Here is a 20876-nt window from a genome sequence, read left to right on the forward strand (position 1 = left end):
CGGCAGGACTGCATTAAGTGGCGGCAGTATTAACACACAGGTCAGACACACAGGACCCATCGCTACACATGCTGGCCACCCACCCATTTACAGCACCCTGTACCGGAGAACATGCATCACGATTAGACGCTCACTGACCCAGGACACAAATAGTATGATGAGTAGAGCAAGGTCTATTGGAGACGACAAACGCACGCACAGGAAAATGTCCTTTATTTTCAGAAAAGCTATATATAGGATAGTACCGAAAAACACATTATACACATTTTAGTCTGACAAAAAAATTGAATCCTCTTAAAAAAAAAAAACTTTTTAAAATAATTTTAAAATATTTTCAAAGTAACTTTAAAATATTAAAATACTATACAAATAATACAACAAATATAATTCTCTGTAATAAGGCTTTTCTTCTTTGATTTTTGTCTTGTTTCTAATTCAAATATCTGAAAATTCTAAAAATCAAGAAGCATTTTCTAGACAAGCAAAACATAAGAAATAATATGCCAAAATGAAGAGTTTTTCCTTAAAACAAGTCAAATTATTAAGCACATCTGTACATTAAATCATAAGAAAGACTTTGTTTGAACCAATCAGCACGCTCTATTGTGAAAAAGATGCTACTTGATTAATATGCATGATATAGCTTCGAAGACTACTTTAACCTATTCACCATTTATTATTCAGAGAGAGGCCACGTTGTGTTGCCAGCCGCTATTCAAACAAGTAGTAGAAGAATTGTTCAGAGACATTTGTCGTCAGTGTTGAATTTATAAATGTGCAGCAACAAAAGTTTTGTTTTCATTTCCCGGTGATGAAAGCACAGCTTGTGCGTACACGCACATGTGTAGATTACAGTTGTCTACTAACACGCGACAAAAAATATGTTTGTAGGAAAGAGCTTTTTTCAAATCTAAAATCGGGATTTGCCACTCGTCTTCTTTTTAAAAAAAGACACGGTTCCAGTTGGTGTTGATTGTCCTGTCTCTAAAGATTTGGTAAGTGCATGATCAATGTTTGTTGTTTATGTTTATACAGATGACAAAGTTAGTTAGTATTGTCAGCAGTACTCTCAGTTTTTTTTAGTTACTAAGTTTACAGTAATATTACTACAATATTATGGACTGAAAATCCTCCACTTCCACTCAGCTCTCATATCCTGTAAATGGTGCTCTCTGAATCACTGTCTAACTCCCCTGCATATGTGTTGCTGGAGTAAGAATCAGCTCTAGTGCACGTAATGAAACTCCCCTTTTCATGCAAACACCTCCCTCTTTCACTACTTGACACTCCCATCTAAACAAAGCTGGACTCACCCACTCTTCTGACTTTTTCTATAGAGGCTTTGCATGAAAACAGGAGTATGAGCATGCACTGATTTTCACAGAGGCAAAACAAACACAGACGCAGGAGAGAAAGACAGTGACTATGTTTACATGAAGATCGGAAATGGAATTATTTGCCAAATTAATTTGTCAACTTTAACTGCAGTTTGGCACTTTTAATTTCATTCAGGAATATTTCATGCATGCCCCCGTGACAAACAAAATATTGGATGCGAGGAACTGCTGGAAGAGTGTATTTTAAATAGAGCGTTCGATACTGCACACCATATGGGAGAAAAAACCTCTGCATATCTAAGACATCACATTGTACCCATCGGTACAGACATCCAGTCTCCAGGCTGGAATTTACACGAGGATCTAATCAGCGTGACATTGCTTCTAAATTTCTTTTTAAACCGGAAGAACAAAATATAGCAAAAACAATAAATTGTAAATTTTTTGGTGAAATATATGTGACCTAATAGTGTATTTAGCAACGTGAGACACATATATGACTGTCAACATCTCAAAAAATGTGTTTTGGTATTTCGTGACCCTTTAGGAAAAAAATTCACTTAATTTTGCAATATTGTTTATTTAAAAAAGACAATATTTTTTGCTTGTCTAGAAAATAGTGCTTAATTGAAGAATTTTTGGATTATTTGGACTGAAAACAAGACAAAAAAAATCTAAGTAAGATTATAATCTTACACATAAAAATATATAGACAGAAATGTTAACATTCATATATTTTTAAGTGATTATTTTACATAATATTAAGTCATAATTGACTTAAACATCACTCCGTTGTAATGTAATACTGTTTATAACAACATGCAGTCAGTGAAAGGTTTCTGTATAGAATTACTTTTAGAATATTTAAAAAGTACACAATGATAAACCCCAAACTTTTACTGTATAACAGTACTAACAGATTTTGTCCATGTTGCTCAACTAGTGTAAACATTACCACTTTTTGTACTCATGTACAGTACCCACAGTGCAACACTTGAGTGAACAGATGTGAACATCCTGTAAAACACAAGGAAGCAAAACTTTAAACAAGCACCAAGGAATTGCAGGATTGAGCAAGTGCTCTTTCTCTCTCTATTTTTTTTTGCACTGTTTTTCCTTTGTGTCTCACTTCAAAATCCACAGGCAGGGCCAAAATACATGAAATATTCATAAAGCGTATATAAAAGAGTGCTATCAAACATTCTGATTGTTCATCGCCTCCGTCTCATGGGCATAAAAAAAGATCACTAGGTCAGGTCAGCCTCGTAAAATAAATCACGTATGACGGCGCGAAAGCAGCCTGTAAATGTCCGACTTAGTCTCAATTTGCCTGATTGAAAACTGCCTCTTGGACCAAATAGCCACACTCCAAATGGGACTCACAAAATTCACAAAGGCTTCTATTGGGCTATGAGAGAAAATGAACAAGCAGCATGAATAGAAACAGCAACAGTGTGAAAGTCCGGCTCAAGGGTACCAGACCCTCAGGCCCAAACTCGCGCTCAGGAAACAGTGTCTCACTTTGAAGGAATGCATGTCAAACTTCCTTCAGTGTCTCTCACTGCTAAAGAAATCCCACTGCATCCAATTGCAGAGAGACGGCAGGGTGTAGTGAGCGTGTATGGAGGTAAGCAATACATATGTCTGCATCCTTAGGTAACAAGTAGAGCTGGCGTCCGACTCAGTACTGACAGCTGTCAGTGTAACCCCATTTCGGATACTCGTTACAGGCACGGCATGTCAATTAGAAGCTCAGTTTGACCTGAGCAAGACTGATTAGACGCCTGATGTTTGCACCCTGAATGTCAGTTTGATCTAATCCTGCTTCTGAAGAGATCACACACCTGCCTCACTCACCTAAGCAAACAACAGACATCAATTTCTAGTTTGTATGTGTGGTGCACTGATGTGGGCTTTTGTTTGTTGATGCCTATGTCTGGAGAACATGGCGGCTGGTTGTTGACATGCACTGTACTGTACTGTAGGTATGATACATGTTATAAATACTGTACTTGATTTTAGCTTCTCCGCTAACTTTAACAGCTCCAAATTGATGCAAGCAAAGCTGAATGCTTAAGACGATTTTAAGGGACAGAGGCAGATTTAATTAATTTAGGATGTAGTAAAATTTTGTGTGTTATGCTTAAGGAAATTATATGAAATAAAAATATGACAAAAAATTGTGGCTGCCATGATGGAAAGCTAATGGAAAAAGAAGTGTTAAAAGCATGAAAGTTTAGCTCATAAACATAAATTGCAAGTGGTTTGGACATTTTGTGTAAGCTATTCAAAATAACAACACAACAAAAAGCAAAAAAATAATAATAATTAAAAAAATATTAATATAAATATTAAAAATAAATATTAAAATATACAAAAACATAAGAAAAAAAGTATTCTAGCTATGTATATTTTACTTGTACATTTATTTAGAAAATATAATATAAACTAGATTTTTGTTTTGCACAATGGATAATAGATTTGTCTATTCTGCTTTACCTTATTATTGAATACATATCTAATCTATAGTTTAATAAATTGGATTTCAAAAATGAAAATATTCATATTCATTTTTGCCTCTGATGAAGAAAATAAATAAATAAATAAGTAGACAAAGAAATAAAATGGATTAATTAATGAATGGATACATGATGGAAATAAAGAAGGAAAGAAGGAATAAAGAAAGGAATAAAATAGTAAAAAAATAAATAATGGAATAAATGAATGAATAAATAAATAAATAAAGGAATGAATAAATTAATAAAGGAGTGAATGAAAAAATACATAAATACATAAATACATATATAAAGGAAATAAAGGATGAATGGATAAATGAATGGATAAATAAAATAATAAATGAAGAAATGAAGAAAGGAAGGAAAGAAGGAGGGAATGACGGAATACATAAAAGAATAAATGGATAAAAGTATAAATAAATAAATACATAAAGGAATGACTGAATAAATAAAAAGAAATAAAAAGAAAGAGAAAGAAAGAAAGAAAGAATAAATAAATAAAAGTATAAATAAAGGAATGAATGAACGAATAAATAAATACATAAAGAAATGACTGAATGAATGAATAAATAAAAGAAAATAAGATAGAAAGAAAGAAAGAAAGAAAGAAAGAAAGAAAGCTAGAATAAGGGAATGAAAAAAATAATTTAAAGATTAATAATAAAAATAAATAAATAAATAAATAGATATAAACTGGAAGGAAGGAATAAAATAACTAATAAAAGAATAAATAAATAATTAAATAGATAAATAAATAAACGTATAAAGGAATGAATAAATTAATAAAGAAGTGATTGAATAAATAAATAAATAAATAAATAAATAAATACATAATTAAATAAATAAAGGAATGAATGATTAAAAGAATAAATAAAACAGTAATAAATAAATGGAAGGCAGGAAAGAAGTAAGAAATTAATAAAAGAATTAAAAAATTAAAAGAATAAATAAATGAATGATTGAATAAATAAATAAATAAATAAACAAATAAATAAATAAAGGAATATATTAATGAACGAACGAACAAACAAACAAACAAACAAACAAACAAATAAAATAAATACATAAATAAATAAACAAATGAATGAACAAGCAAACAAATTAATAAAGGAATGAATGAATGAATGAATGAAGATAGAGAAATAAATTAATAAACAAATAAACAAATACATGCTTACACAAATATAACTGATAAGTTCGTAAGCATCGACTTATGACGATTTAACATGAACGAATCACCTAGACCTAGACTATTAACCTGGAAGAACCTAGATTATCGCTAGTTCGTCATCCAACACTACCCAGAACCCAATACAGTAAACATCCCAGTTGGCGATGGGACTGGGTTTAACACGGAAAAGATCCCTCGAGCACAACCGGGCCAATTTAATTCACAGAGGGCCGAGTTCAGTGACCACAATGTCAGAAATAAATTCACTTTCTCAAGCAAAGAGCTCTTTTGTTCCACTCGAACAGTACAGAGGGCACCAGAGAAAATGCGTAAGATAAAGACTCTCTCATAATAGATAAGGTTTCCTTTGACTGAAGCCTCAGAGAAGCAGATTCGCCCTTGGCCCAAACGCCCTTTAATGAAAGCCTGTATTATGTCTGCATGAAGTCTCTTAAGGACAGAAGAGCAGGACTATAAGGAGCAGCAGGCCCCAGAGGCACCACCTGAGGATGAGGTCACATCCACATTTACCCACAATCCCCAGCTGCAGGACACCGGGTTTGAGCGCAACGAGCAGTGGCCTTTCTGAAAATGACAGAAAAACGTGGGGCGGGTGGGTTTTTGCAGGCCAGTGCGAACAATACAACAAAAGAGACAGAGAGAAAGAAAGGAAAAAGAGAAAGGTACGAGCAGACAAAAGTAAGAGCATTCATTAAAAGCCATCAGATTGTCTTCCTGTCCTATCAGCCAGCATCAAAACCATCTGCAATCTAGAGGGGAACTACAAAGTGGATCCCGGGGCCTACAGAAGTGAGGTTTTGATCAGACTAATTAAAAGCCATTTTGTTTTAAACAAACAGACACAACTCTAATTGGCTCTTTTCCATAAGAAAGGGAAGATGTTGAAAGTGAGAGAACGCACAGGGAAGATCAGAGGGAAGCTCTCAGGCAGAGGGGCTCTCACACACACACACACACACAAGCTTGATGAAACCACAGACAAAGAACATCCACAAACACACACACACACACATGTATCAGCAAATACTTCCACGTATTATATCAGTAACAGCTAAAAGAATGCATGATCAAACTTTGCGGAAAAGCAAATTATGTGCTGCATAAGCTACAGAGAATTCTCTTACAGTACAAGACAAAACCCAGCAAGTTTATCAAGGGGGTTCACATTTCTTCTATTATACGGAATAAAGGCTTCATTCTGTAAAGATGAAGCACATCATTTTTTTGCAATGTTCAAGCACTCTCTCCAATAGGCAGCTTAATATGCAGAGACGATTATAAAGTAAGACATTCATGTTTTTTTAACATTCCGAAGCCAATTGGATAAGGCGAAGTCTGTTGGGAAGATTTATTTTTTAGTTTTTGTTATTTGATTAGGCTTTAGTTTTAAAAAAGTCTCTTTGACTAAAGAAAATCAAGTCATTTTAAAACATAGGATGTTTTTTAAACGTATATAATTCAAACATTTATAATGATGTTCTTATGAATGTGTTTGTAATTATGTTCATTTTAGTTTAATGTACTTGGTATATAATTTATAATATTTTTTATTTACATTTTTTATATATAAAATTTGATTTTAATATGCTGTATATTAGAATAAACTGCATGATACCAAAGTATAATAAGTTATTTGCATATGCATCAACTACTATTAAAACAGATGCTGGTTTGATTGAATTTTTTATTTTCATTTATTTATTGGCTTTTGTTATGTATTGTTATTTTTTCTTGATCTGAATGGTGCAAAATGTAGTAAATGTTTTGGGTTTAAAAAGTCACACTTTAAATTAGTTAATGTATTTACCAGAGATGGGGGACTTGAGTCACATGACTTGACTCAAGTCAGACTTTAGTTGCAAAATTTTGAAAATGAGACTTGCTTGAAAATTACCCAAAAAAGACTCGACTTGACTGTCAAGACTCAGATCAGTCCGAAAAATTTAGGATTTGAGTTCAGAATGAGTCCTGTACTGTTCAGAATAAAGCACTGCAACTGATTCCTGACTTGAATTGATTATTTTTTTAAGTAAGTGGATAAATCAGGATATCAGGGTTTTTTTGTTTGGTTTTTTATTATGTCAAAGGAAGTGTCAGGCAGGTAAAAGGTGGGTAACTAAGTAATTTGTGGATTAGTGTTTCTTTCCACAATAGATTTTTTTTAAAAAGAAGAATCAAGTAAGGCAAAACAAGAAACTATTTTAGACCATGGATCTCCAAACCTGACTGTAATATATGTGTGAAATGGGTTAGATATAATATCTAGAATCTACAGGTTCAAAACTGCTTTTAGAGTTCATTCTTAGCAATGCATATTACTAATCAAAACTTTTTTTGTTGGAGTCATGGAAATGTACAAAATGTATTTGAGGAAGAGGATCTTTTAATACAATAAAGATGTTGTAATAAAAGAAAAAAATACATTTTTGATTCAGTATTTTGTGTGTGTGTGTGTGTGTGTGTGTATATATATATTTATTTATTTATTTATTTATTTATATAATTTGGAAAAGAAATTGCAAAAGTTCGAAAATTGACAAAAATTATTGACTTGAAAGTGACTTGTTTGACCAAGCTACGACTTGAATTGACTTGAAATAAGCAGTGACTCAACTTGACTTGAGTCCGACAAAAATTTACTTAACTTGCTTGAGACTTGAAGGTTATGGCTCAAGACTTGCTTGTGACTGGCACATGTGTGACTTACTCCCACCTCTGGTATTTACAAACATAAACTTAGAACGAGCAATTCTTGTACAGCAATTATTAATTAATCATAGTTCAACATTTCCAGATGTATTATTAAAATCCTAAATTGTGTTGAGTTAACCAAATATATTTACACTAATGTTAATAAAGATAAAAAAATTTCTGTAATAAATACATCATATATTGTTTGTTCATTTAAGTAAAAGCATACTGAAATATTAACATTAAACATTAACTAACATTAACTAATAGAACCTTATTCTAAAGTGTTACCAAAAGACCTAATTTAACTTAAAAGTTAAAGGGTACCTAAAAAAAGTTGCGCTGGTGTTTGTTAAAATGATTTAACTAGAGGACACAATTTCATCTAGTGAAAGCAAAATCTTACCGAAATCAAATTTTTCTGATTCATTAACTTCGAAACAACACTTCAGAACCAGAGTTTGAGTAATTTCACTGGAAGAAAAACAAGTCACAACAGAGAGATAGTATATTTAAAGAACTGAACAGATCCAGTCAAGTCATGTCATTGACCTCCTCTGCTATTGTTTTCAACGCGCTAGGTCCAGAGAGCACAACTGTATCCAAGCGTTGTGCAAAGTGGGAACAGTCAGTGCTTGCACACTTGGAGGACTTTCAGGGTAAACTGTAGGTCATCTGGTTACACTGACCCAAGACCTGTGTAACGCATCCCAATCCTGAGTGCAATCATTTACCATCAATGGGAGCGACGGTCTCAGATCAGCGGTCAGGAGACACTCGCTATCAGATCTGAACCCGAGCTCGACCGATGCTGCCGGCCAATGAGTATAGATCCAAAACACTCTCTTGGGACCTGAACAACTGCATACACACTCACAGTAACACACATACACACAGCTAAATAAACAGAACGACCCCCACGGGCATGTGAAAAATAAGCAAGGTTTCACAAAATACCAAAGTAGGTCATTGATTTATTGAGTGCAAAAATCCATAGCATTTTTCCCCTTTTCTCTGGTCTCCAATCTTCCCATAAAGTAGAAAGACAGGATCATAAAAGCTAGGGGGGAAAAAAAGTCACTCGCAGGCAAAGAGATGACATTACATTAGCCGCAGCTTCTCATATCCAAATAACAATGTTCAGTTATCTATATGATAATGGAAAACGTCTGAAACCAAACAATATGAAGACGCACACAATCATGTGGACATAAAAGCCCAAAGCCTTGAGACTAAATCATATGCGCTGCAATCTGCTCAATAGACGCCTCACGACTTTGTTTGTTTGCTTGTTCTGGGTTGGAAGACAATAAACGCCTCTCAACAAAGCCAGCCGTTTTCCTTTGTACGCCGGCTAAGACATCAGTTCATGGATTGTGAGATTTCGTCACATTGATATGTATACGACCACATGGGAAGGACAATAACAGCCCTCGATACAGTAAAAACAAAGTGCGTGCGAAAGATATAGATCTATATTTACCTACGGCCTCTATATGTAGATGCCTGTGTGAAATCAACCTGGCATGTTGTTCTCTTGTCGTCACTGGAATTCAAAATCAACAATGGTGTTCTGGAATATGCGTTTTCATAAGAGAGAGAAAATCCAATTTTCATGCCACAAACACCTAATTGGAGTGGATTATTTGTGCCCTATTTGGCAGCGAGACAATAAATATGATGAATTCTTTGCTTTTAAAGTCTACATGTATCTTTGTCAAAAGTGTTAGGCCTGAGGCTTTTTAAGGTAGAAGTGTGGGAGGCAAATGCACACAAGAGACTAAGGATAGAAGACTAAAATGAAGATAAAGACAACACAAAAAAAAGGATAAACGACAGGAGATAAAGATGAAGAGGTGGCAGACAAAGCAAAAGACGGTGATGAAATATCAAACTAAGTTGCACAACGTTCGCTGCGACACTGTTTGCTTAAAGGAAATGGAATTTGCAACAAAGGTAAAACTAGTATATGTCAGTATATACAATTAATGAGCAAAAGGGATGAAGATAAACAGGGAAAATAGAAGAGAGACTGGTGATGATGTAAAAGAGAATTACTGAAATGAAGCTAAAACTATTGTTTAAAATGACCATGAGAAACATATAAATACAAACATTACACAATACCTTTAAAAATTTGGGTTAGTAGAAATAAATACTTGTATTAATAACTGGAAATTAGAATTATGTGTCCTAGTTTTACAAAGTTGCAACGAAACAAACGTTACAAAGAAAAAAAACATGTGCTTCTCACAGCAACTTTTTCACAGTTGCTATTGGAAGTAAAAAGTACCGACTTTTTGGCATATTTGCAGGGTCTAATCCAGCACAATAAGAGCTCCCAATGACATAAATGTACACTGATTGGGCGAATTACATACCATATGAACACCAGCAGAGTACTTTGAAGTGTTACAAGTCAAACACATTCAAAAAACATCCTCCATCCTCTAGTTGTTGACTTTGTTGATGTCATTGTTGGCCAGTTTAAGTCAATTCACAGCTTCTAGTTTTGGTGCCAATGCAACCAGGAAAATAGTTCAGAGGGAATCAGGCTTGATGGATATTACCTACTGAGTTTTTGTAACTACAAAGCCCCTATACAGTTTAGTCCACCATTGTTTTTTGAGTTGTCAAGTACTTATGTATACTATAAACATCATGTGTGTGCGTGATGCCATGTTCACAAAAATGTGATTTTGTAGCTATATGGTAATAATAACGGTAGTATTGTCTGGGTTTTCAGGTATCTGAAATGCTATTTTTGTATAAATAGCCAAAGTGCATAAAAACTTTTCCATTTGTACATAAAGCAAAATGGTTTTGTATTACAGGTTGTATTAAATTACATTTTTAGTAAAAAATTTTCATTAAAGAGTCCAAAAAAGAACAGTGTTATACATTTTGCTAACTCATTTATTTAAATGATCTTAAATGTTTCAAAGAATGTTCAAATCCAGATAAATAAGCAATTTTAACTAGTGACGTGGCCAGTTTCATTGTGCATTATAACACAATTCTAAAATGTATTGAGTATGATAAAACAGCGCTGCTTCTACGCCACACAATCATGACTACAAGAACCAGAAGTGGTTGATTGTGGTATATTGAAAACTCTTCTAATCTCATTAGCAATTGCTTCAGAGGTCTCATTTTGTTTTGATGGCTTTCAACTGATTCTAAATACAATGATAATATGTTTTAAACACTTAAGCTCATCCATGACAATGATTTGTCCCGTAGGATGTAATAAAGAATACAACTATAATGATTGCACACTCTGTCATGGGTCATCAAAATACACCTTGTGTTTGTTATGGTGAAACTGACATATTGTGCCCTTAATAAAACCACTGCACAACACCAGTATTGTGTGTCACAAACCTATATAGATCTTGATGTCACCTAAACAACTCAATACATCCATTTAGTACACATTTCTACACCGTTCAAGAGGGTCAGATTGCAAGGTCTTCAGCAGAATCTTCTTTGCCATGATCAGAGCACTGGGCGCCACCAGCACTAGGGATCTAATCAGCAACTTTCCCGACTACGCACAGCGAACAGCACGATATCGTTCCTCCCTGAATCTTCGTTCCTCTCCGCCCTGTCCGTGGCTTCCTTTCAGACTAGATTCAGGTCAACAGCAACAAATGCAGAGAGTGTCCTTTCATCAGGCATTGTTTGGCTTGTGTCTTTCACACTAGGGAAACACAATCAGCGGGTAAGAAGAAAGACAAGGGAGACAGAAGAGAGACCACAAAGGGAGCTGATTTTTCTCTTGGCTCATAAAATGTATTATTAATCCAATTTTTACATGGGCCCTTAAATTTGGCTCAACAGGGGAGGGGGAAAAAACTGGATTGAGCAAATTAATGAGGTAAACGTAATGATCTGAGATGATCAAAGGCAATCGGTGTTGAGCAAGTACAGGCCACCAATTAGGAAAATAAGCCCAGGAACGGACTTAAATATGCACCACGGCAAACGATGAAAGACAGGGTCGACGAGAACGTACTAATTTCCCTAAACGAAATAGTTGAGTTATGCAGCAAGTGTGGTGGTTAAGGACAGGGATTAGAGGAGGAACGCAAAAACCTTGAAATCCCACAAGACCACGAGAACAATCGGTTTTGTAAAAGCACAATGAGATGAGCCGCTATTCACTGAAGTCTTTTGAGAGAACGATTGAGTGTTGCAAATCTGACGCCAGCAAACGGAGGTGAAATAAATCAAAGAATAGATCAATTAATTTAAGAAAGTCCTCGTGCAATGTTAAAAATGTCTTTGTCATGAAGACCATCAAACTCTTGATGTAGCTTCGGGAACATTTGCTTGTAGCTTTCAAACGGCAAATGCTCGTCATTACTATTCAGTGTGATAAAAGCGTGCCTTCTCATTTATCCTTGATTGATCAAAGTGTCAAGGCAACCCAGCCCTCACCCACATCCACTTTCAACAGCGGACCTTTCAAGTGTTTCTGCGTGACGGAGGGGCGCTGTCACCCAACACTGTCCATCACAAACATTTTAAGAGAGGCTAGCTTTCATCCTTCACTGCAAACAGATTTGCATAAAGTTTGGAGTTTGATTCCAGTATCAAAAGTCAAACAGTCTCACATAGCCTGTGCAGGGTCTAATCACATTCTGTAGCTTAAAAGCATGAGGACCAGTCCACCATCAATTTAGACAGAATAAGAATATCAAACCAGCAAACAATGCAACAACCAAACATTTGTTTCGTGCAACAATCAGGGCAAGTTTTATCAGAAACAGATTATTTTCTTTTTAGCTTAGTCCCTTTATTAATCTGGGGTCGCCACAGCGGAATTAACCGCCAACTTATCCAGAATATGTTTTACACAGCAGATGCCCATCACTGGGAAACGCCCATACACACTCAATCACACGCATACACTTCAGACAATTTTAGCTTAACCAATTCACCTATACCACATGTCTTTGGACTGTGGCTTTTTTGCTGTGAGGCGATCGTGCGCCACCGGGTCACCCAGAATGAATTATTGTTAATATAATTTTAAATACAGCTTTATTTAAAAGGAAAATTCACCAATCGGGATAGTTCACTAAATGATTTAAATTTTTGGTTAATTTAACCACACTTAGGCTAAGATAGGTGACTTTTTTCATTATCAGTTTGATGATTTTTTTTAAAGCTGAAACATATATATATATATTTTTTTTTTAATTTTAAAATAAAATTTTTAATTTTTAAAAAAACATTTTAAGGTAAAATTATTAGGCCCTTTAAGCAATATATTTTTCTATTGTCTACAGAACAAACCATCGTTATACAATAACTTCCCTAATTACCCTAACGTGACTAGTTAACCTAATTAACCTAGAAAAATATCTAGTAAAATATTATTTACTGTCATCATGGCAGAGATAAAATAAATCAGTTACTAGAAATTAGTTATTAAAACACTATCACGCTTAGAATTGTGATAAAATCTACTCTCCGTTAAACAGAAAATGGTTGATCTGTGCAAGAAATTTAAAAGGATTTTTCACCCAAAACTGAAAATTCTGCAATTTACTCACCCTTCACTTGTTCCAAACCTGTTTAATTTAATTTCTTCTGTAGAACACAAAGTAACAACCGACTTCTATAAATATACATGTTTTTCCTTCTGTGGAATTCAGTGGTAACAAGTTTTCAACTATTTTCAAAATATCTTCTTTAGTAATCACTGGAATAAAGAGAGGAACTTACAAATGATTAAAACCACTTAAGGTTGAGTAAACTAAAGGGTGAATTTTTTGTGTGTGTGTGAATTATCACTTTAACATCATATAAAACACTATAATCTTTAACCTACAGACTCTGCAAGTAGTCCTACGTGTGTTCATGACAGTCTGGAGTGTATATTAAACATTGGGAATCTGTGAGAAGACTGAGATCACACACACAAATAGTCTTCCTTTTATATATAGTTTGCAGCACAAGAAAAAAAAATTGATATGTATTTTATGAATCATCAGATGTCACAGCTTCAGCAATAAAAATGAACAATTTAATGTTCTACTATAGAAAAAAAAAGTGTCCTTCAAAGAATGAAGATGATCAAGTTAACAAAAAGCGCAAACTATCCCTTTAACCCACATTCTCATACCACTCAAATTGTCCCTACTTTAACTGTATCCTACCTCAATAGCAGCAAAAATCTTGCTATTCAATGCAACTTTAACATTATTTATTTTTTCCAAACAGTTTTAGTATATTTAAGTAGTTAAAGACACCTATATAGAGTGGGGTCTGAAAAATTACGCACAATTATTTCATAGACATAACACATCACAGTAGCAGAGAAAACAGGTGTCATTCATTAATAACTGATAATTGTTTTAAAGTGTATTTACAGTATGTGGGCAGGAAAAAACATCTTCACACTTTTTTTTAGCATTAAAAACATGCACTAAAAACGCACATCAATTCTGTGACTAAAAATTAGTGAGACTTATTGTAAGGTCACTTACCTATTCAGGTTTCTATAAATATATATATACAAGCAAAAAAATGTAGTTTAACACATTCTACGTTTCTAAGGTGACCAGGAGTCTATTAATCTATTATTACTTTTTAACAACTTGAAAGTGTTCTCCAGTGAAAGAAACAAAACGTTAATTTTGTTTCAGAAGAAAAAGTGGTCAAGTGACACAGCGTGACCCACACAAGATGTTTTAATGAATTAATGTGTATTTATTTAATATTATATTAAACTCAACAAAAGTTACTTTTATTTTTAAATCATAAACATATTTCACAAAATGACTGTATTTTGGATCAAGTACTGCAGCCTTGGTAAGCATAAGAACTATTGAAAAACACAACACATTGTGGCCCACGGCATATTCAAAATTAAGAAAGAAAAATCCGAGTTCAACTTACAGATGAATCATGATTTCTGCATTAAAAAGTCTGTGCAAGGTTAATACGCAAATCCGTCCGCACACAAGGTTAATGAAACAGACCCAAACTCTTCATTCATTCCCTGAACATATTCCACAGACTTTTCCAGTTTTCTGGATATTTGCATGTCCCAGAATAGCTCATTTATTCAGAAGGGCTGAGAGAGGGCAGGGGAGGGGGGCGGGTGGGGGCAAGCCGCTGACCTGCCACAGAACTGGAACTGCCAGGAATGATCCTCAGATCCCATCCAACTAAACTCAAACACTGGACCCCACTAGTAGAAAGAGTTCAGTAAGCTCTAAGAACCAATAAGCACAAGGCACAGATGCACAAGCATCCAATCGGAGCCCTGGATGTGTCCCGAACTGGGGCAGGGAGCACAAGCATCACGGGTCACACACAGCTGTGCGGACGTCCGGCCCAAAGCCACCAGAGCGACGGCCCGAACACATGGCCAGAGTTTCACCGCTGGGCTGCCTGCACAATCCGAGCCCAGAAACTCAGTTACTTTGTTCTCACTACATCTCCCCCCCCACACCCCTCCTGATAATGACGACCTGTCCCAGATTCTGTGGGTATGAGAAGAATCGCATCAGTTGTATGTCAAAACACAATCACAATACGCTTGGCAGGCGACTCGCAAGAATAGAGCAGTGGGGAGAGATTTCTCTCAATTTGCCAACAATTGAATATTTTATGGTTTCGTAAAGAAACTTAGTGTCTTTCATCCATTCTAATCCTGACCTCAAAATTGGGGTATTTCGGTTCCCAATCTATTTCTGCCATTCTGTAAGCCAGCTTCTGCATGGTTAAGTAGAGACAATGTTAAGACAAGCCTTTTAAGCCCATTAGCCTTATAATTCATATGTCTTGGCAAATGCTATTCAGTGTAGTCCAAGATCTGCTAGCACTATCTTCCTGCTGGCTTTTTGGAGAGAGGGGAAGAGAGAGAGAGAGAGAAAGAGGGAGAGAGGGAGAGAGAGAGAGAGAGAGAGAGAGAGAGTATAAGTAAGGGAGGTGGGAGGAAGTGCAAGCTTTTCACTCGCGATGAAGAGAGGGAGATAGAAATGGAAAAGTATGCTCTAGCAGGCTGCCACATGTTGAAGAATTTGTTTACCGTTTCCTGTCCTGTGATCAACACACAGTTCAAACGGGCAACAGAGGAGATGTGGTGGGCGAAAAGGATTCAGATCTGTTCTTCTGTTCCTGAGGGTCAACCCACCTTACAGGGACAGTTAACCCAAAAAACCAACTGTGTCATCTTTTACTCACCCTCATGTTGTTCCAAACTCTTTTGAATTTTTTTCTCATGCAGAACAAAAAAAGGAGAATTTTTTTTCGGGGAATAATTACTAAAATACATGTATAACACTTTTACAACATATATTTAACAATGCAAAATTAGGGGGGAAACGCAATCTCTACAGAAGCGTTTTTAATGCTGTGTAATGGGGGAAAAAAAATTAAAAAGAAGACTTGACTACAATAGTTAGGCACACAATACAAAGAAAAAGATGAATGCAAAAAAGTCAGATTAGGTCCTGTTTATACCTGATATTAAACTGTATTTTCATCAAATCCCATAACAAATGTAGGAATACAGATGTAAACAGGATCGACAGCATTTGAACTTGCCCACTTTTAACTTCTTCCACAGGTGGTCAAAAACTCATTTGATTGGATTGTTAAACACTCATGTGTTCAAACAGCCAGAAAAGACTACCTACGGTTCACCAACTGACCTAGCATGATCTATACGAGATGTGTTGTGAACAAAACGCACCAAAACAAGGTATTCCTATATCTCGGTGTTTTACATAAAGCACACAATGATCGGAATCAAATTCACTTCCTTTTCATTCACTTGTTTTCCTGCTCGCTCATAAGCCACATTTGGGTTCAAACATTATAAGTCAAATAGTGCCAGTCAGTTGCAAAGTTGTCAGCGACAGTAGTAGAGCATGACAAAATAAGAAAGAAAGCTCTTGATGTCACAAGAAAGCCGTTATAAATCAGGTAGAAACTGTAATTCCTCTCTGTTAACCACTTGTGTTCAGATGACTGAAAACACACGTAACAGGTGGAAACAGGGCCAGAATATGGACACAGAATATGCAACAAGTTGTTTTCGAATGTGTAGAATTTGCCTCAATTGCATGTTCCAACCAAGTAAAAAAAAAAACTTGACAAAAAAATATGCATGAGGTGAAAAACATCCTGTGAGCAGTGTTAGGGGTAACGCATTACAAGTAACATGAGTTACATAATAATATTACTTTTCTACAAGTAAAGTAACGCATCACTTAAAAATTTGTTATAATATTTGAGTAAATTTAACAAAAATACAAAACAACTTAATTTTTTTGTTTAATTAGTTAGCTTTTAAAAAGTAAATTGATTAATTATAATTAAGATGAGAGAATGCTTTCATTATTTTGAACACAAGAAAAAAAGGAATTGTACTTGAAAATGGTTTGTATGTCACTAATAAGACAAAAAGCAGCATTTCAAATTTCATTAATCTGTATATACACACGACATGTAGGAACTTCTCAAAAGACAACAGTATCCTACATTATTCATTTTCATTGTGTTTTTTAAGGTAAATAATGGTGTAGGTTATACAGCGTGTTGTTCATGGCAGAGCAATTTTAAAAAAACCTGCAAGTTTAGTAAGTAATCACCAGCCTCAGCCTGGTAAAAAAAAGTAACGCAAAAGTAACGCATTACGTACTATAAAAAGCAACTAAGTAACGCAAGTTACTTTTTAGGAGAGTAACTCAATATTGTAATGCATTACTTTGCAAAGTAACTTTACCTAACACTGCCTGTGAGTATATAAAGTGAGTGATGCAATGTTTCACATCTGATGTGAACCAAGCTTAAGTTCCCATTCATTATGATCACACTGAAAAGAGCAGTTGACATTCTTTAAAACTTCTATTTCAAGAGTTGACACTTAGCTATTGCTTGATACAATTTGCGAATTTGGCATGCTGTCCTAGGAGAGAAACCTGAGCTCGAAGAGACTTGAGCCCAGGGCTCCTGCCTGGTCATTTACTGTAGGATGACAGTGGGTCTAAGATCAGATAGGTCTCGAGAGCTCCCCCTGGTTAAGAAGGAAAAGAGGATATGGGGTGTATGGGGGGATTCTTCAAAATGAAGATAAGGACGGTAGGATGAATGTATTTATTTATTGGAGGCTAGAATACATCTGATTGGTCTAGCAATGACATCTGATTGGTCTAGAAATGATATCTGATTGGTCTAGCAATGATTACTAATGCGAGACCAGCTGCGAGAGCAGCTGTGATCATTTTATAATAATTTTATAAATTTATAATACATTATAATCTGCTTTTCAACAAATCAAAATAAAAATTGCCCTAGATAGTGCTCAAAAACTTTTTCCAGTCTTCCTGCATTTAATTAATTACATTTTAAAAACTTTTTTTGTTTTTTTTGGCGGTTGACAGAATCATTTCAGATGCGGACTATGGGATAAAGACTATACCTGGCCTATAATATCTGTCTGACAGGAGTAAATTAGTAAGTTAGTGTGAGAGAGAGAGAGAGAGAGAGAGAGAGAGAGCACATGCACAGTGATTTTTCTCTCCCTCCCTGCAATCGGAAACCAATCCCTGATTCTGCGTTGAGATATGGAGAAACTCTGCAACTAACATGGCCTAAAATAACTCTTACAGCATGATATTTTCGGCAGGTCTTTTTTTTATTGGGAGTTTCTGTTGGAATTCTGATATTAAACAGCTACATTCAAGATCAAATGTCTGGTTATGTACTTATCAGAGAAGAATTTATTCAAAGTCACAATGGAAGAATAAAGTCAATGGATTTTAAATGGAGAAACACTCAAAAAGAGGGGCTCTTGTAAGTGCCTGAGAAAAGGGAAAAATGAAAAAATCTTATTATGCAAATTATGACAGAATGATGAGGCAAGGCTTTGTGGGTAATAGCCAAAACTCACTTTATGCAAAGTGTTAATAAAACATTGGCCAAAAAAGGAAGAGCCCCAGTGAATTTAACAAGACACCACTAAAAAAAAGAGAGCGATAGTAAAATCATTCTGACAAAACAACAGAAAACATTGTGAATTACAACCAGAATTCATATTAACTTTTTTCTTTTTTTGCCCACAGAACCCTCATCTTCCTATTACATTACAATTAATTCCTATAATAAATTATAGAAATCACACCAGTTGATTACCTGACTACTTTATCACAGCGTTTATGAATTTGTGAACACTGAAATCAATCACCAGCATATTAGAGCCAACACGGTAATATATGACTTACTTCAGCAAATTACTTCTCTCCTCTCCACACAAGTCAGCGTTAATTTTTCATAAGATTTATGTGTGAACTCAACAGCTGGATTTTATGATGGAGTTCACCGCGATCATATATACAGCGGCAAGATCCATTAAAAGGTTTAAATTCTGTATGTTTTCAGTGCAAGTAGTATTTGTGAGTACAAAAAATGCACACACTGTACAACTATTTAATTAACTATTTAACTTTTAAGACTTAACTCAAAGTCTCTTTGGATGAATCAAGGCGGTGGATCAACTTCATGAAGTTTCGTTTTAAAAGTAAAACAACATTCATCAGAGCCTCTTATGTTCACTTTAGAAGATTGTTTCCACAAATTATGATTAAGTGCACTTCAGCTCAGATACGCGTGTGCTATGATAACATACACTGATTAACAGGAGAACTTCAAAAGATGTTTTAAAATATGTGAAAGCTCTCTGTAAATATATTTAAGTAATGTCTTGTTGCACTAATTACACATTGTAAAAATTATACTTTTTTCTTTATATTAGGAAAGAACAAAAGTTATTATTATTATTATTATTACTATTATTATTATCATTATCATTATTATTATTACTATTATTATTATTCTGTCTTATCACTATATTTTAGAATTTTATATATTATATTTTTATTTTGAATATTCAATTATTTCATAGTGTTTAATTTATTAAGTGGATTTCACAGTACATTTAACACTTCAAATGTGCATAAAAATGTGACTTAGTAGAAAACATAGCAAAGAGCCTTTTGGCATATGCAAAAGCATCTAAATGAAAAATAATCAATAACTGTGTAACTAGCTGATGAGGATAGTGAAACTGAGACAGCCTTTGGATTGAGATCTGCTGCTGTTTGGGGCAGGAATGATCGAGCTGCTGATGATTGGAGGGTTAACGCGCTTTAATCCCAGATGGATTACTCTGACTAAGGAATGGGGGAAAGATCGCAATAGCTGACTGAGAGAGAGGGGGAGAGATCGCGGAGCCCCTGCCCGTTAACGGTGCTCAACAACAGGCAGTCACGCGAGCAGCAGCTCCGCGCGCGCCAGTCTACCGACCACGACAAAACACGCACACATCACAAGTTAAAGTTCAATGCGGTCTGGAATCACTCACCTAGTGTCGCGTACGTCTCCGTCCACGTGTCTCGAAGGAAAACGACCCTCCGGGTTAGGTGAACAGGGTCGGGATGTCTTATCTGTGTTGATTTGCGCTGGTCTCTCAAGGACGAGGTGAAATCCCAGGGCTGGTCACACACAAACAACAACGCCAAAGCAAAATTACAAAAGGCAAAGACTTGGGGGAGGAGAAGTCAATTTGTTTCGTGTTCTAAACAACAGGCTCTGAGCCAAGAGTGGTTACCTTAGCGCCAGTGCTCGGTTGAGCAAAGCAAATGTGACAAAACTGGACCATTTAAATCCAGCACACTGGGCTTGGCTAAAGCGCTACATGCAGTTCAAAGCAGTTTGGTGTGCGCGCGCTCTTACCTGAGGGCGCATCGAAAGCTATAAAGGCGACAGCACACGACATTTGCACTTATCAAAACATAATAAGTAGAACCCAGATTAAGTATGCGAGGACTGGATTTGGGACGTCTAATTTTGAGTGAGCGCAGTTTTGACACACTTTGTTATTTACAGTTGTCCTTGAACGCTTCTTTACTGCGGTCTAATAAGTGCGAGCCCTTCCAGGTGCCTTATATTAAAGCATAGCCTATTTACAGAACGAGGGATTTTTGAATGTCAATAATCGTTCTATCATCTTCCCTGGCGAGCTACCGGCATGTTAATGCGTGAACTTCTTTAATCTTGGTTAAATTACTGTCATGAGGTGTAATGTTTATACCTGTGTGCCGGAGGCGCAAGGAT

At 35.4% G+C, this 20876-nt stretch overlaps 1 protein-coding gene across 32 annotated transcripts in view; it reads right to left on the bottom strand.

The window, feature by feature from the left end:
- The window catches only part of sox5 (SRY-box transcription factor 5), a 234830-nt gene extending 214364 nt beyond the window's left edge, over nt 1-20466 (bottom strand). For 19 of the 32 annotated variants that reach the window (XM_087247440.1, XM_087247432.1, XM_087247422.1 and 16 more), the window contains exons 1-2: nt 20371-20466; nt 20125-20254 (exon numbers count right to left, since the gene is read on the bottom strand). The gene's annotated coding sequence lies outside the window, so the exon portion shown is untranslated. Of the gene's footprint in view, nt 1-20124 lie in introns of all 32 variants that reach the window. The other 13 variants (XM_087247435.1, XM_087247416.1, XM_087247438.1 and 10 more) reach the window with 3 other exon arrangements.
- Nucleotides 20467-20876: the final 410 nt, after the last annotated feature.

This window comes from Danio rerio, chromosome 4, assembly GCF_052040795.2.
Source record: "Danio rerio strain M-AB ecotype USA chromosome 4, GRCz13ab, whole genome shotgun sequence".
Classification (NCBI taxonomy): domain Eukaryota; kingdom Metazoa; phylum Chordata; class Actinopteri; order Cypriniformes; family Danionidae; genus Danio; species Danio rerio.